This window comes from Schistocerca piceifrons, chromosome 3 (genome assembly GCF_021461385.2).
Source record: "Schistocerca piceifrons isolate TAMUIC-IGC-003096 chromosome 3, iqSchPice1.1, whole genome shotgun sequence".
In the NCBI taxonomy this organism is placed as follows: Eukaryota; Metazoa; Arthropoda; class Insecta; order Orthoptera; family Acrididae; genus Schistocerca; species Schistocerca piceifrons.
Window position 1 is genome coordinate 243,546,682 of NC_060140.1, and position 13,720 is coordinate 243,560,401.

A 13,720-nucleotide genomic window follows, 5' to 3' on the forward strand; every position below is an offset into this window, starting at 1 on the left:
ACATGCAGCTGATTACACTACGTAGTAGGTTCAGCAGGTTCCGAGACTACTCTGAAACAAAATACAAAATAATGTTAACATCTTTATCGTCGTATCACCTTCAAAATATATCCCTTCTCGTGCTACAAATTTACGGCACCCGTCTTTGAGGATGTAGAACACCTTGCCCAAAGTTTCGACTGGAATTCTGTTCAGATTCGCCATCACATTCCGCTTGCAGTTATTAAACGCTCAAAAATGCTCCCTGTTGAGGATATTAGAGTTCAGTACAGGGTAGAGCATAAAGCCTACTGGGGCCAAATCAGACGAATACGGGGTTGCGTTCTAGAACTGTTATTCCTCCTTTTGGCCACAAACTGACACACGAAAAAGCTACTGAGAGCCAGAAAACAACGGCCAAGTACAAACTCGCACCATGGAATAAGCCGTGTACTCGAAAGAGAATGTCACCAATTGCTGAAAAAACTGTTAATACATGCAACGTAACCCTCATATTTCCAGATTTGTTCGAGCAATAGTGCTACGTGTTTCTCGTGCTATATTACAGTCCCGGAACGTTTGATTTTTTTGTGATTTGCCTCTTCATTTTATCGTGAAGTGTAACGGTTTTGCAATGTTCCACTTCTGGTGATCGGTGTTATTCAGCAGAAATTCTGTGAATTATTTTGTGCATTCATTTTCTGTTATATTTTTTCCACGTTTGATCATTTCCATTGAGAGTTCATCCCCAGTCGGTTTTCCTTCGCGCATATATCGAATAGTGCTATAATTGGCATTATCTCGAATTACATTGAGACTACAAAGGTCACGGGATAGTGATATGCACACATACAGACAGTAATAGTATCACGCACACAAAGTATAAAAGGGCAGTGCCTTGGCGGAGCTGTCATTGGTACTCTTGTGATTCACGTGAAACGGGTTCCGACGTGATTATGGCCGCAAGACGGGAATTAACAGAACGTGGATTGATAGTAGGGGCTAAGGGCATGGGACATTCCATTTCGGAAATCCTTTGAGAATTCAATATTCCGAGATCCACAGCGTCAAAAGTGTGCCCATCATACCAGATCTCAGGCATTTCCTCTCACTACGAACAACGCAGTGGCCGACGGCCTTCACTTAACGACCGAGATCAACGTCGTCTCAGTGGAGTTGTCAGCGCTAACAGACAACCAGTACTGTGCGAAATCACCGCAGAAATCAATGTTGGACGTGCGACGAAGGTATCCGTTACGACAGTGCGGCAGAATTTGGCGTTAATGGGCTGTGGCAGCAGACGACCGAAGCGAGTGCCTTTGCTAACGGCACGACGTCACCTGCAACTCCTCACCTAGGCTCGTGACCATAACGGTTGGACCCTAGAGATCTAGAAAACTGTGGCTTGGTCAAATGACCCCCGACTTCAGAACTGATGCTGTTTCGAGTGTGGCGAGGACTGCACGAAGCCACGGGCCCAAGTTGCCAACAAGACACTGTGCAAGCTGGTGATGACTCAATAATGGTCTGAGCTTTGTTTACATGGCATGGCCTGGATCTTCTGGTCCAATTGAACCGACCATTGACTCGTAGAAGGTAAGGTCCGCTTACCTGGAGACCATTTACAGCCATTCATGGAGATCATGTTCCCAAACAACTATGAAATTTTTGTGGATGACAGTGTGCTATGTCACTGGGCCACAGTTATCCGCAATTGGTCTGAAGAACATTCAGGACAATTCGAGCGAATGACTTGGCCATCCAGATGACCCAACATGAATCCCATCGAATATTTTTGGGACATAATCGAGCGGACAGCTCGTGCACAAAACCGTGCATCTGCAACAACTTCACAATTGTGGACGGCTACAGTATGGCTCAGCATTTCTGCGGGGGACTTCCAACGACATGTGAAGCCATATCAAGTCAAACAAAAGGCGGTCCGACACGATATTAGGAGGTATCCCATGACTTTTGCCACCTCAGTGTATTTCTGATTTACAATTCTGAAATCAAATGCTAACTCTGCAAGTGAACAGTTTTCTTATTGCGTGTTTCGAAATATCTTTCCCTTCCATGAATACTAGGACGTGCAACCCCATGGGTGTGTCAGTTATATTATTGTGTGGAAGTGCGCTGCCTTAGTTCGTACTAATATGTGTGCAAGTCCTCTACTACCTACCATGACTATCAAGGGTTTAACGTCTAGTAGACAACGAGGTAATAAGACATGGGAAACAGACTCGGAAAAGAAAAAATGACGATGAAAATCGGGCGTGCCGTTTTCTAGGGATTAATCCTGGAGTTGGCCTCAAGTGACTCAGGGAAACCAGTGAATACCATCCGAATACCATTCCATAACATTACCACAGCGCCAACTCGTTTGGTTATTATTGGTGAGGCCGCGGTACTGGCCTTCTTCCATACTAGGAGACGGTCTCATAGTCGTAATAGAATAAAATTAATTGTACAGAAGATTCTTACTGCATCCGGCAGGAAGCAAACAAACATTTTTTCGGTCAAAGTGTGTACTCGCCATCAAACGTCAGCACAATTTAAATTGAGGGATCCTTGTTTCAAGGGAAAAGAAAATGTTGCTAAGACAGTAACTTTGCATCTGATTGCGTAGTCTCATCTACTTCCTACAATGGTCGTTATAATTCAATAGTAGTACACGACAATAAACTAATAATTACCTCTCCATTGAAACGTCAATATTCGTTAAATGAGAAGTTGTACTGCACTGTAAATCAGTAAAATAATCTTCACAGTGTCACAGATAGCTCCTCATTATACAAACAAAAAAGGTTGAATTATTTGAATAAAATAATATCAGCATACAGTACATTCTGAAGAACACATTTATATTCACTGTATACGTAATATCTGACTAGTTGAGTCAGTCTGACCTGAGGCAGCAGCGAACGAATATCATTCTGCAATGTACACAAATCAATGTCTGATGTTTCACAGTTTGTCTCAAATCTTCTTTCTGTTCAGAATCAGCATCTGCATGTTAATAGTTGTCAGGACCATTGTTATGCTGTTGTCACCGCCCGCGCCTCTGTCCTTTGGCAGTGCGGGTGGGTGGCGTTTCAGTAGCTGTTGCCCACAAGAGAAACGATTTGCAGGTGTATTCTCTGCTTTATCCATTTCCTGATTCTTGATTTTAATTGTCAGTACCCTGTTAATCTGCTGGGTGGAATATCCATTCCTTCTAAACACTGTCTTTAGGTGGGCGAGATCTTTAGGTAAACTATCTAGATCTGAGACAGTGTGAGCTTTACGTACGGGTGTTTTAAGCACGCTTTGATGTAGTATTACTTTTTATAAAGGTCGCTCTCGCAGATTCCTTGGCAACGGTTGGCAAAAAGTTTCAGGCGCACATTACTGCTTTGTTTCGGCATGGTCTATTCTCAACCTATTTTATGTTCATCCAAGAATATTTTGAACAAACTGATGGAGTCAACATGGGCATGCCTCTGTCTCCCTTGGTGGTCAGCCTTTTTATGAACGATTTCGAGAAAAGAGCGCTTTAATCAATTGCCCTTAAACCAACTACATTTTGAAGGTATGTAGACGATACTCCCACAATGTGGCCTCATGGAGAAGGTAAATTGAGAGTTTCTTCAACACCTTACCTCCTTTCATAAGAACATTCGATTCACCACGGAAATAGAGAAATATGGTTGCCTGCCTTTCTTGGATGCCTTGGTTAGACAAAAGAATGATGGTTCTCTGAGGCAATCAGTATATCGTAAGACCACTCATACTGCCTCGTATCTGGAAGCAGGTTGTCATCACCCGTTGCAAATTATTAGCGTGCTCGCACGTAGAGCCCACACTGTCTCAGATCTAGACAGTTTACCTAAAGATCTCGCCCGCCTAAAGACAGTGTTTAGAAGGAATGGATATTCCACCTGTCAGTTAAAGCCAAGAATCAGGAAACGTATAAAGAGGAGAACACACCTGCAAATCCTTCCTTTTGTGGGCAACATTTCGTTTAAAATAGCAATAATACTCGTTAAATTTCATTTGAAAGTGATTTTCCGTCCACAATCTAAGATTGTAGACCTTTTGGGATCGGGGAAAGACGACTTGTTGCTCCGGAATGCCGAAATTTACAAACTGCCTTGTCAGTGTAATATGGATTACATACGACAGATCACAACCACTGTGAAAGAACGCTGCACTGTACATCAACGTTGCACTCACCTTTTGCTACCAAGCAAGTCCGCTATTGGTAAACACTGTATTTCCACTGGACATTCAATGGAGTATTATAGAACTGTGATTCTGACCACAGCTACATCTTTCTGGGACTCCATTATGAAAGAATTCGTGGAGATTCGCTGGCGGAAAATATGATGAACCGTAAATAGCGACTACCAGTCATCTCCATGATTTGTTCTGATCGAAGACAACAGAGTGCGCCAACGGCCGCGGCGAGCGGTGAGACTCTGGACAGCTGAGTTACGCGGTTCCACCAGCCAGGGTTCTGCCGCCATGATGTGTGCTTCGTCTGTAAACTTGATTTTTTACACATGCGTGGAATACTCGCAGCGGAACATCGTGTGATAAATTAATCGACGACCGGTTCAAATGGTTCATATGTCTCTAAGCACTATGGGACTTAACATCTGAGGTCATCAGTCCGGTAGACTTAGAACTACTTAAACCTTACTAACCTAAGGACACAGAGGAAGTCTGTATTGTCCTGAATTAATCCTTGCCAGTTTATGTAGTAATTTTTCTGCCTTGTTTGTTGTTATTCTGATATGTTCATGGAAGTTCAGCTTCTCATCTATGTATACGCCCAAGTAGCGGGTTACCGTCATTCTCTTTATGTTGTTGTTCTGTATTTTAATAGATGGATTGCGTCTGAGTTGCCCTTTGAGCAGTGTGTATGTTGTTTTGTTGCTCGCTATCTTGAGTTTGTTTGTGTTGCACCATTGTGTTATTGTCTGCAGTGTGCCACTCGCCTTCTCCTCTAGCTGGGCTCTTGTATTTGCTGAGATGACCACCAGTAGGTCATCTGCATAGGCGACAGCACCGTCTGTCCTCATATCCTCCTCCAGCAGTTGCAGGAGAGGTTCAAAAATTATGTCCCAGAAGATGGGTCCACAGATCGATCCCTGCGGACATCCCTTGGTAATTTTCCTTATTACCTTCCGGTTGCCCACGCGCCATTCCGCTATTCTGTCTCTGCAGTAGTCTAAAAGACTGTTGTATAGGGCTGCGGGTACTTCCATCTGGCGTAACCTCAGAAACAGTGCTGGCCACCACAGGTTGTCAAATGCTCCTGCGATGTCTATCATGATTGCCAAAGAGTATGTTTTATCTGTGTTTTGTGTGATTTCTAAAGCTCTGTTTATTGCATCATCGATGCTTTTCCCTTTCCGAAATCCAAACTGGTGGGGATTCATTCCAAGTAGGGTTCTGTGAGCCTGCAAGCGGTCACACAGTAGCCTCTCTTGGATTTTTGCCATGGTGTTTATGAGGCATATTGGTCTGTAGGATTTCGGATCTGATTGGTCTCTGTCTGATGATTTTCGTATGATGACTGCATTTGAGGTTTTCCAGACTGTCGGTACACGGCCTAGCCTTAAGGCGTCGTTTAGTAGTTCTGTTAAGTATGGGGTGATCTGTGGTGCTAGCCTCTTAAGCACTTCTGCATGGATCCTGTCGGGTCCAGGTGCTTTTTTATTCTTTAGCTCTCTTATCGCTACCGCAACTTCCTCGTGCGCAAAGGGACAGGTGACGGCGTCGGTGTTATACTGTTCATGAAGTTCTTGTCTGAGTGTGATCTGTTCCTGTGTGTCTGAGTCTGTGGCATCTTCCGGGAGGAGTTTGTTCAGCAGATATTGTGCTGTGTTTCTCCATCCCACTGTCATTGTGCCGTCTTCCTGCCGTAGCGTGCTTAATGCCAATGGGGTCTTTATTTTTTCTGTCAGGATCTTGTATTGTTCCCCCCAGATATTCTGTTGTGTGTGTGTGGTCAAGTAGCTCTCCCAATGTTGTTTCCTGGTCTGAAATAATGTCTTTTTGAAGAGTTCTTTGGCTTCCCTATATGCAGCTAGTCTCAGTAGTTTGTCTCTTTGTATCCATGTCCTCTGGTATAGTTTTCGTTTCCTTGTCATGTCACGTTTGAGTCTGGTTAATTCGTCTGACCATGGTGTTTCCCGTTGTTTGCTGTGTGTGTGCGTAGGTATTGCTGTTTCTTGTGCTGTTTGGATGATTTGTGTCAGTTTGTGTGCTCTGTAGTCCACGCTTCCCTGTATGTTGTATATATTCTCATTTTGAACAATTTGTTGTAGTCTGTCCCAATTCGCTCTTTTAAAGTTGAAGTGTGTTGTATTGTGTGTGGTGCGATAATTGTTTGTTGTGAGACTTATTTCTATTATGTTGTGATCACTTGTGGTCAGAGAGTCGTGTATGGTCCATCTTTGCAGTCGTCCTAATGTTCTGTCATTCGCCAGAGTAATATCGATTTTGGTGGCAGATCCGCCTGGACCTCTGTATGTAGGTGTAGGTCCGTCTTCATTTATAATATGTAGTTGTGTCTCCTGTATGACGTCGTTGACTTTCCGTCCTCTGTCGTCCGTTCTGTCCGAGTGCCATAGTGTGGATTTAGCGTTGATATCTGCACATATAATTAGGTTCTTATTTCTAGAGTATTCAGCAATGTCTTGTATCATATGTAGGTATGGCTCTATGTCGTCACTGTACTGTGCGTATAGTGATGAGACCACCCATGTGTCTCGACCCTTAGTTATTTCTGCTGTGGCCAGATGACTGTTACATAGCTGCGTAATCTTAGTGATATTTAAAGTTTTGTTGAGGACAACTATGGCAGCCTTGTAGTTTCGTCTGTCTGAGATTGTGACAGCGTCCCAGGGTAGGTTAGTTAAGTTTCCCTGGGTTGTCACATAAGGTTCTTGCAGGCAAAGAATATCCGCCTGCAAGTCCAGAGCTACTCGCGGCAGTTCTGCACTAACGAGTGTGCTTCTATTAGCATTAAGTTGTATTATTTTCATGGGTGTTTCACATGAAGGTAGAATTTGTGTCCTGTTTGCGAGTAGTCAAAGTCAGTTCTGCCATGTGCCCTCACTTGGTCCTTGTACACTTGGTGTGGGTTATATGTTTCCCCCCTCCGACTACACGCTAGTATGACTAATTTTTCTAGCTCTGCTGGGTCTGTAGGTATGTTTGCGGTCTTTAAAGTCATTCTGTCAGATTGTTCAGTGGTCGGGAAGCATACATAGCTGCCTAATGGGTGAAGTAGTCTGGTTAGCAGTCTTTGTGCTGTGATGAAAGTATCCTTATATTCTAGCCTACTTAGTCTTAAGTTTAGTTCTACATTGTTGTAGTCAGCATGCCATGGTGTTTGGCCGACTTTTTTCTTCTGCTCTTTTTCTACATATGGGATGATTCCGCTATATTTATCTCGAAGTGCAGATGTCACCGGTGTGGTGTCTTGTTCCGTCTTCAATGGTGGTGAGGCTGATGAGCTGTTACCTGCGGCTCTTCTTCTTTCACCTTTACTTTTTCTTATGTTTACACTACCTATTGCACTGTCGTCACCTTTCTTTTTGCTATCACTATCTGTACACTCATCGTCACTATCGTGATTACCCGTAAGTAGGTTTGTGTCAAGGACTACTACCTTTTTCTTATATGTCTCGTTACATCCGGTCATCTGTTGTGTTTCATTATGTTGTTGAGGTGTTATGCGTTGTTGTGTATGATCTGCAGGGTTAATTATCCCTCCAGATACAAAATTCACTGGTTTTATATGTCCTATACATCTTTTTGTATTATACCTTTTTGGTGTGTTGTCATTTACTCTTTCTTCGCTGCTAGCTTTGGCATAATCAGGTGTTGCGTGAGATTTCTGTGTATTGTCCATTTGTTCGTTTTCCGTGTGTTTGTTTAGGTTTACAGACTTGTCTGTGTTCGTGTTTGTTTGTGTGCTATTGTTTTGTATTCGATCGGTGTTGCTGTGTGGATTGTATAGCACTTCAAATTCCAGCTCGTCAATTCTTGCCTGCAGTGATTGCTGGTAGCTGACCCAGTATTGCATCTGTTTTTTAAGTTGTTTGGCTATGTTATAATGTATAGCTCCATTAAGTACCATGTCGTCGATGAAGTCCATGGTATTTATATAACTGTCATGTAATGCGTGCATACCTTGAAGAGATGGGATATCGTCTGTGTGTGTGGGGTGAGTGGGAAGCAGTCCCATCTGCCTGCGCCAGCTTATAGCTCTTTGGTGGTTTCGATTAATAGTCGATGGTGATTTATAGTTCGTTTTTTGCGTTCTTGATTGGGGCCTAACCTAAGGACATCACACACATCGATGCCCGAGGCAGGATTCGAACGTGCCACCGTAGGAGCAGCCCGGTTCCGGACTGAAACGCCTAGACCGCTCGGCCACCGCGGCTGGCTCGACGACCGGCTCCAAACCCGAATTTGTTTGAACAATCAATTCGCCGCGAAAATTTTAAAATTCACGGTCTGTAAGTTGTCTCCTTGCCATGTTCTATATAAGAACACCACTACAGTGCACCGTAACTGCCAGCTGATCGACTCAACTGTCTTCTCCCATTGCTTCAAGTGCCTCGTGTTTCTGGCCAGCTCCGTTTGGCGCTATAGCCATTTGGCGCTGTCGTCACGCTAATCTCACGCCATGTGACGTCCAGTTCTCTTTTCACAAGTGGGAGACATCTGTCAATGTGCTCCCGCTGCTTCGTTCATTTCCATCGCATAAATAATATTTTGTTATCTGTCTCGTGCTCAAGGTTTGCAACTACTACTGCTGTATCAACATGACGGCTTTGTTTATCCTACTCATCCGGATTAGCTTACATTTTTCTACATTTAGGGCTAGCTGCCGTTCATCACCCCAACTACGAATGTTGTCTAAGTCTTCTTGTATCCTCCAACAGTCACTCAATTTAGACACCTTCCCATACATCACACAATCATGAGCAAATAACTGCAGATTGCTGCCCACCCTGTCTTTTCCAAATCGTTTTGCAATTTGTTTTGATCTTCTGATGGCTTTATTAGTCGATAAACGACAGTTTCATCTGCAAACAACCTAAGACGGCTGCTCAGATTGTCTCCCAAATCTTTTATATAGATAAGGAATAGTAAAGGACCTATAACACTACCTTGGGAAACGCCAGAAATCACTTCTGTTTTACTCGATGACTTCCCGTCAATTACTACGAACTCTGACCTCTCTGACGGAAATCACAAATCCAGTCACATAACTGAGACCATATTCCATAAGCACGCAATTTCACTAAAAGCCGCTTGTGTGGTACAATCTCAAAAGCCTTCCAGAAACCCAGAAATACGGAAACAATCTCAAATACCTTGTCAGTAGCACTCAACATTTCGTGCGAATAAAGAGCTAGTTGTGTTTCACAAGAACGATCCTTTCTAAATCAATGTTGACTGTGTGTCAATAGACCGTTTTCTTCGAGGTAAATCCGAACACAATATATGTTCCAAAATCCTGCTGCATATCGACGTTAATGATATGAGCCTGTAATTTAGTGGAGTACTCCTACTACCGTTCTTGAGCATTGGTGTGACCTGTGCAACTTTCGAGTCTTTGAGTACGGATCTTTCGTCGAGCGAACGGTTATATATGGTTGTTAAGTATGGAGCTAATTCATCAGCATACCCTGAAAGTAACCTAATTGGTACACAGTCTGGACCAGAAGACTTGTTTTTAATAAGTGATTTAAGTTGATTTGCTACTCCGAGGATATTTACTTCTATGTTACTCATGTTGGTAGTTGATCTTGGTTCGAATTCTGGAATATTTACTTCGTCTTCTTTTGTGAGGCATTTCTGATGGCTGTGTTTAGTAACTCTGCTTTGGCACCACTGTATTCGTTAGTATCATCATTGCTATCGCGCAGGCACTGATTCTTTCTTGCCGCTAACATACTTCACATACGGCCAGAATCTCTTTGGATTTTCTACTAGGTTTCGAGACAAAGTTTCGTTGTGGAAACTATTATAGGCATCTCGCACTGAAGTCCGCGTTAAATTTCGAGCTTCGGTAAAAGATCGCCTGTCTCGGCGATTTTGCTTGTGCTTAAATTTGGCTTCTTTGATTCGTTGTTTCTGCAACAGTGTTCCGACGCTTTTTGTGTACTAAGGAGGATCAGCTCCGTCGTTTGTTAATTTATTTGGTATAAATCTCTCAATTGCTGCCGATGCTATTTCTTTGAATTCAAGTCACATCTGGTCTACACTTATATTATTAATTTGGAAGGAGTGGAGGTGGTCTCTCCGGAAGACGTCAAGTGAATTTTTATCTGCTTTTTTGAATAGAAATATTTTTCGTTTATCTTTGGAGGATTTGGGGGTTAGAATATTCAGTCTCGCTACGACAACCCTGTGTTCGCTAATTCCTGTATCCGTTTTGATGCTCGTTGTTAACTCAAGATTATTTGTTGCTAAGAGTTCAAGTGTGTTTTCACAACCGTTTACTATTAGCGTGGGCTCGTGAACTAACTGCACGAAATAATGCTCAGAGAATGCGTTTAGCACAATTTTGGATGATGTTTTATGCGTACCTCTGGGATTTAAGATATAATTTTCGCCAACATATCGAGGGTAAATTAAAGTCACAACCAACTATAATCGTATGAGTCGGGTACGTGTTTGAATTCTAACTCAAGTTTTCTTTCAACCTTTCAGAAACTGTATCATCTGAATTGGGAGGTCGGTAAAAGGATCCAATTATTATTTTATTCCGGTTGTCAACAATGGCTTCTGCCCATACTGACTCACAGGAACTATCTATTTAAACTTCGTGACAAGATAAACTACTTCTAACAGCAACAAACACGCCACCGCCAACCGTGTTTAGCCTATCCTTTCGGAACACCGTTAGGTTCTTCGCAAAAATTTCTGCTGAGCTTATCTCCGACTTTAGCCAGCTTTCAGTGCCTATAACGATTTGAGCATCAGTGCTTTCTATTAGCGCTTGGAGCTCTGGTACTTTACAATGCAGCTACGACAGTTTATAACTGTTATACCGATGGTATGTCTTGGATCTAATGAATACTCACTGTCGAGGACAACATACTGGATTCTATCACTTAAGTTTTCGAACCTCTTACGTATCTGGGGACCTGTTTCGGTACTCGTACCTTCTCTAACAGTCTGCAGTGGGGAGTACCGCGTCAAATGCTTTCCGGATATCTAGAAATATGGAATCTGCCTCTTACCATTCATCGCCCGAATTGAAGAGCCCTTTCTGGGCGCAAACACTAATTACGTGGGTAGTGGATGGTTCAGAATATGGCTATTCTGACGGAATCCCTAGACCATTGACGCCACATTTTGGGGTATCCATTTTATTTCAAACTTAGAGGAAGTGGGAAACGCTTCAAAATTTCTTCAGTGTCGGTAGTTGTAAATGTTAACAGTTACTTATCTACATCAGAACGTTCGTCTTGTTGTCCGCTTTCACTTACAGAAAACTCCCTCTCCATAAATTTTCTCCTTCTGGACATAATTTCTATGGCTGTCTTATCTGCCTCACGCTGTGTAGTAGTGATCGGACCAACTTTCAGGCTGCGTACATCGTCAGAGCAGCACGTTGTTTCCCATCAGGAAGCGTTCCGGACGTAATCTCACACACGGCTGACTGCAGAAACTCGGAGTGCCGCATGCGCAGACAGTCAGTATTTTCGATTTAACCTAGTTACTCTTCTCCAGCGCATCATAGCACAACTTTCATATCTCAACAGAACCACGTACTGAGTTGTTACGACGTAGTGAATCAAAGTAACTGCGTCCCTCCGAAGCGTCTAGCCGTCCAAGTTGAACTGATTGCCAAAGAGCAAACGATGCAACTCTACACCGTCTTGGCCGAGGTTCGAGGACCTTTGGTCACCGTGTCATCCCGGAGAATATTCAGTTATTTTAGTACTAATCATTGTTGAACAGTGTTAACATCGTCCTTTAAAGTTAAATGTTGATGAAGAACTTACTACTCTGGCTGTTGCTTGTTCATTTACGTCTACCTGTACAGGGTGGAGAAAAACTGTGTCACGAATTTTTAACTCTGGAAAGCTGATGCCAGTGGGAACCAACATCACTAATGTTGTGTACGTCGACAACGCACGTTTTTTAAACTACGGAATCTTGGTGTCACGTGCTCCGATTGGCCGTGGGATCGCTCTTTTGCCGTTCGTCGGTTGACGTGCAGCGTTATGGTTATCGGTTCACACATACAAACGTCCCTCGTCCCGTCACTGCACACGTGTCGAATAGGTCTTGCTGTTTGTCTCCACCTAACATCAGATGATGATGATGATGATGATGATGATGATGGAAAGGGTTCTATGGGCGCATGATGGCAAGGTCTTCAGAGCCCGCTCAGTAGCAGATTGAGACGGGAGTCAAGAAAAGACTCAGAACAGTAAGGTAAAACAGAACGTAAAACACATGTAACAAGCTTGGGAAAATATGTGCCAACCCACACCGAAGCGTGGGACGAAGCATGCCGTAAGCAGTAAAACATGAACAACCCAGGAAGAAAGTGGTAGAGGAGCTAAAACAATATAGTAAATGGAAGTAGCTGGCTGACCGCAAGGGAAAAAAGGGAGGAGCCAGCCACTTTGCAGTACACTAAAACCTTCAGCCTAGAAGTTTAGGCCAGAGTCCAGACACGTCACAAGGCAGTCACACGTAAGCTTCGCTTCGGAGCACACACACGTCACCTGCGATTTAGTCATACAGTAAGGATGGCGGCACTTGCCAGGGCAAATAGCTTCACTTTTTGCAAGAAACTCTTCCCGGCCTGCTGGAAGATGTTCCCCTGGACACAAGGATACGCATGTGGTTGGAGCATGATGCAGCGCCCGCACATAACAGTCGTGCTGTGTGCAGATATTTAAATGAACTCTTCGACAGCCGGGTGATTGGCAGAGGTACACCATAGGACATGGCCCTCACGATCACCATACGACACGCCGTCTCACTTTCTCCTGTGGAGAGTCTTCAAGGTTCTAGTTCACCGACCTATACACGAACCACCTAGAAACGAAGAGAAATTAACGGATCGCATTCAATATGCCGCCAGTCACATGCGGGCAATGCCAGGAATCTTTGAAAGAGTTCGGCGAAACACCGTTGGACATTACCAAGCTTGTGTCGCGTCAGAGGGTCGCCAGTTCGAGCACCTGTTTTAAGTAAACCATGTCCTAGCTACAACAAAAAGCCCTTTTGTAAATGCCTTTTTGTAAAAGACTTTGTGTACGCGAACTAACAGCTGTTGACGGCCTTTTTGTAAAAGACTTCCTGTACGCGAACTAACAGCTGCTGAGGGGATTTTTCCCGGTACGTCTCATCATGGAAATACAATGGATGTGTCGGGACTCCGGCGTATTCCCCCTAGAGTGGAAGAAGGCTAGTGCGCTACCACCGAGCGCGATCTCCGGCAGGCAAAGCATTCGCTGTCACGCGTTGCCCAGAGCAACCGGCCAATCGGAGCGCGTGGCGCCAAGTTTCCGTGGTTTAAAAACTGTACGTCGTCCACCTACACAACATTAATAATTTTGGTTCCTACTGCCGTCAACTATCCAGAGTTAAAATTTCGCGACACAATTTTTCTCCACCCTGTATACTCCACGATCCTTCGTTCGGTGAGTAGCGGAGGCTGTTTTGTGTACAATTCCCCCTCCTCCTGCTCCAATCGCGTATG